This window comes from Mus pahari, chromosome 1, assembly GCF_900095145.1.
Source record: "Mus pahari chromosome 1, PAHARI_EIJ_v1.1, whole genome shotgun sequence".
Taxonomy (NCBI): Eukaryota; Metazoa; Chordata; class Mammalia; order Rodentia; family Muridae; genus Mus; species Mus pahari.
Window position 1 is genome coordinate 52,098,985 of NC_034590.1, and position 5,048 is coordinate 52,104,032.

A 5,048-nucleotide genomic window follows, 5' to 3' on the forward strand; every position below is an offset into this window, starting at 1 on the left:
AGAGAGAGAGAGAGAGAGAGAGAGAGAGAGAGAGAGAGAGAGAGAGCGCACATCTTTGAAAGCAATGTTCTTTCTCATTTTTTGAAGAAATGTAAGGTCTGTTTTCCTTTGCACACCCTACCTTCATGCTTCATCCTAAGAGTCTGACGTTCCTGGTTTCTTTAAGCTCTTCATTAACACCCCTCACTTTGTCAGGCAGGCTGCCCTTGTCAATCTTGTGTTTCCTCCCATCCTGTTCATCCTGGCCCAGGGGCCCATCGAACTCGATGAGCACCCTTCTCCTCATCATCCTTGCCTGTTCCCCGCATAGGCAGCCCCATGTTCTCAGATGTTCTTACATTCCATCGGAGGTCAGTCTCTGGGAACAGGCCAATGCAGACCACCACGTCGCTCCCCTCTTTTCCTTGGAGCTAGGCCTCTTGAAGAGATCAGTTTTCCTCCTTGTGTCCAGACCTCCCTCTGCTTGTGGGTAAACCCAACAGAAGTGGATGTTTATTTTTAATTCTGTGTTCAGAACAGAATTGAGGGAAATAGAGAAGAGTAAGGTACGGTTCCGATGGAGCTCACTCCCTGCTTATAGCTCTACAAAGAAAGGGAGCCCCAGACAGGGCAGAACCAGAAGGGATGGAAGGCTCTGCTTCTCCCAAAGGGTCCATGTGGGTCTCATATGCTTCTCAAACCGGGAGCATCTCTTCCTGAGAAGTGGGACTCTTCTGCCGACAGATCTCTATTTTTCAAACGACATGACCCATAAGGCAAGCCTTCTACTTCATCTGGTGTCACCCAGAGAGACAGCCATCTGTCCCCTTTCTGGAAGGAAGACTGGCTGATAGGTAGTACCATGTAACACAGAAATTCATGGGTATGTTAAAGAATTTTCATGAGTAACTGTGACCATCTGGGGTAGTCTTTCAAGGAGATGTTAGGATCAATCCTCAAATAAAATGCCATGGCTATGAATTAGGCTTGTTAACCACAGCACTCCGGGGGTGGGGCAGACTCCTGATTAAGCTGGACAGACACTCTCCCTGAGTTTAATAACTCACAGCACATCTTTGTACAATCAGACAAGATGTTTATTTCAGAAACTTCTATTTTTCGTTCTTTAAAAACCCTTGGGGTCAGCTGGCATGAGAAGTGTGTGGAGTTTTTTCTTTAGTTAAGAGCAGTAGGTTTTAAACTTTTTAAAGAAACTGTAGAACTCATCATTGTCAGCAAAGCAAAGAACTACTGCATCAATGGAAGTTCAAGAACTCTCTGGACCTAAATGCAATTTGCAACATTCTGTTATTTTTTGTACTTTTAGAATGCTGAAATGTTTTTGAAGTTAAATAAACAGTATTACATTAAAAAAAAAAAAAAAAAACCTTTAAAAAGCCGGGCGGTGGTGGCGCACGCCTTTAATCCCAGCACTTGGGAGGCAGAGGCAGGCAGATTTCTGAGTTAGAGGACAGCCTGGTCTACAAAGTGACCAGGATCCGGGTTCCACTCCCAGGACCCACATAGCAGCTCACAACTGTCTGTGATACCACTCTGAGGGGATGTGATGTTTTCTACTGGCCTAGACACCAGGCACACACGTGGTACAGGGGCATACATGTAGACAAAGCATTCATAAAAATAAAGTATTGTTTTAAGTGCATGTTATTCTTACAGAGGACCCGTGCTTTGATCCCCATCACCCATATCCAGAGAATCTCATGGAGTCTTCTGGCCCATGAGAACATTGCATCTGCATCTCCTCCCCTCCCCCATCTCTCTATCCAAGCATGCTCACCAGCCTGCGCCTGCCCAGAGCTGGTGCCATCATTGTACCCCCTCCAATGCTTCTCCTACTGTGTGTCCTACCAGGGATACATCATGGGGCTGTCACCTCCTGTGGTGATGACGGTGTCTTCTGGAACCCTTCCTTGAGGGCCTTCTCAGAAATGGGTCTCATTAATTTGATTCTTTTCTTTATTAGGGATTTTTTATGAGCATTTACTGACTATGAACATTCTTGTTAATGAAAATACGTTAGTGCTGGTGGGTGTCTTGGCTTACTTTCTGTGGCTGTGATAGAATACTGACCAAAGCAACTCTGGCTGGGGAAGGTTTATTTCCTTTTCCTGTTTCCATGTCACAGTCTGTCACTGAGGGACGCCAGGCGAGGACTCAAGGCAGGAGCCTGTAGGCAGGAACTGAAGCAGAGACCATGGAGGAGTGCAAACCAAGGACTGCCTTGCTCCTCATGGCTTGCTCAGTCTGTGTTTGTATTTTTTTCCAGGATCGCTTGCCCAGGAATGACAGTGGGCTCCCAATGGGCTAGGCCCTCCCACATCAATCATTAATCGAGAAAATGCCCCACAGATTTGCTTACATGATAATCTGATGGGGGGCATTTTCTCGATTAATGATTAATGTGGTAAGAAGTTCCTCTTACTAATAACCCAAACTTGTATCAAGTTGACAAACAAAACAAAACAAAACGCCCCCACAACAACAAAACAATAAAAAAAAAAACCGGGCTGGAGAGATGGCTCAGTGGTTAAGAGCACTGACTGCTCTTCTGAAGGTCCTGAGTTCAAACCCCAGCAACCACATGGTGGCTCACAAACATCCATAATGAGATCTGACTCCCTCTTCTGGTGCATCTGAAGACAGCTACAGTGTACTCACATATAATAAATAAATAAATCTTTAAAAAGAAAAGGTATTTAAAAAAAAAAAAACCCAGCCAAACAAAAACTAGCCAGCAAAGGGAAAAGAAGTTAGTCTCTCTCTCTCTCTCTCTCTCTCTCTCTCTCTCTCTCTCTCTCTCTGTGTATGTGTTTATGGGGAAGAGGTGCACCTTAGGTGTCATCCATGTTTTTTGAGACAGTGTCCCCTAGTGGTCTGGAACTTGCTAAAGAGACTAAGTTGGCTGGAGAGCCTCCCCAGCTCTGGAATCTCAAGCACACATTGCAAGCCATGTATGTATGTATGTATGTATGTATGTTGTAGGAACCAAATAGAGGTTAAAGCAACTACTTTTCCAGTTGAGCCATTCTCTGATATTTTTTTTTTTTTAAGGAGCTAATTTTGGAGTCTGCAAAGGCTGCTGAAACTCTTAACTCTAAGTCAGTTTCCTCCTCTCCCTCCTCCTCTCCCTCCTCCTCTCCCTCCTCCTTTTCCTCTTTTTTCTTGCCCCTTAAAATATCTTCTTTATTTTTAATGATGTATATATGCATGTGGGGTTATGGTGGGTTGAGCTGTCTTGTGGGTGCTGGGAACTGAACCCTTGCCCTCCGCAAGACCAGTGAGCACTCCTAAATGCTGAGCTCTCTCTCCAGCCCTCTCTCGCCTCTTGTTTAGCTGTGTGTTTACTGGGCTCCATTATAACCATCTGGAACACCACTGTGGAGTACTCACTTGGCTCCCAGCGGTAGAAGGAGACCTCACGGGGTGTCAATCTGTGATGTTCCCAGCAGGATGACTTCTAAGCCTCTTTGTTGAATGCCCTTGAGATTTTGTGTGGCATCTAGCATCCTTTACTAAAGTTCTGTTTGGTGTGAGACAGCCAGAGGACTTTCCTGATACACAGAGGAGGAAGTGATAGTCAAGTTAAGAGAGTTTCCCAGAGAGCCCAGTGTCAGCGGGAGGTTTATACACAGTGATGGGAGAAGGCCAGGCCAGGGCAACAGTCAGGGAACCCTGGAGGGGAATCTGGAATGTAGGAGGAACCAGTCACACAAGATGAGAGCTATGGAGACTGCTGGGCAAGTGAGCAGAGAATACAAGGGTATTGTGGCAGAGCAGGGTTGGCATGCTGGGCTAAGTAGGGTTGAGTAAAGAGGGACATTAGAATGGAAAGAGGTGAAGCCTTCCAGGCCAGGGGACTATAGGTGTGAACCATCACACTTTTGGCTTCTTTTTTTTTTTTTTTTTTTTTTTTTTTTCGTTTTTCGAGACAGGGTTTCTCTGTGTAGCCCTGGCTGTCCTGGAACTCACTCTGTAGACCAGGCTGGCCTCGAACTCAGAAATCTGCCTGCCTTTGCCTCCCGGGTGCTGGGATTAAAGGCGTGCGCCACCACGCCCGGCTACACTTTTGGCTTCTTAATGACAAGGTCTTGCTATGTAGCTCAGGCTGGCCTTGAACTCAATCCTCCTGCCTCAGCTTCTCAAATGCTAGCACTTCTATCATGCACACCAGCTCCCAACCCACGTCGCGGCCGCAACTCATATCTCAAGTCAGAACCCAGAGCAACATACCAAGTTCCTGACTGGCAAGTGCGTGAGACGAATGCACACACACTTGGAGTTTTCAGCCAGTAAGTCTGGGTGATATGTCCCTTCTGTCCTCCCTCACACACCACAGTGGCTAGGGCGTCTGACTGGGGAGCGCCTGAGTTGCTAACTTTTCTGTTGCTGTGATAAGACACCATGACCACGGCAACTCCTAGAAGAAACCGCTTCCTTGGGGGTTTATGTTTCTAGAGGGTTAATGGTCATCACCATCACAGACAGGAAGTATGGCATCCGACGGACACAGCGGCTAGATCTGGAAACAGAACTGAAGGCACAAACAGGAAGCAGAGAGAGAACTAGAAACCACGAGAGTCCTTCAAACTCTCAAAGCCGGCTCTCAGTCACTCACTTCCTCCAGCAAGACCACACCTCTGAAAGTTACTCAAACAGGGCCACCCACTTGGGATCAAGTATTCAAATATACAAAGGTGTGGAAGGCGTCCTCACACCAGCATGGTACCCGTGCTCAGTGCGTGCTAGCTGTTTTGACCATCATTTCTAGTAGGGGTTGGTTCAGAGAAAGACGAGACTGTAAGAGGAAGATGTCTGACGGAGGTAAAAAGAAGGGATGCCCCAGCACTCAGGAGGCAGAGGCAGGCGGCTTTCTGAGTTTGAGGCCAGCCTGGTCTACAGAGTGAGTTCCAGGACAGCCAGGACTATACAAAGAAACCCTGTCTCAAAAAACCAAAAGAAAGAAGAAGAAGAAGAAGAAGAAGAAGAAGAAGAAGAAGAAGAAGAAGAAGAAGAAGAAGAAGAAGAAGAAGAAGAAGAAGAAGAAGAAG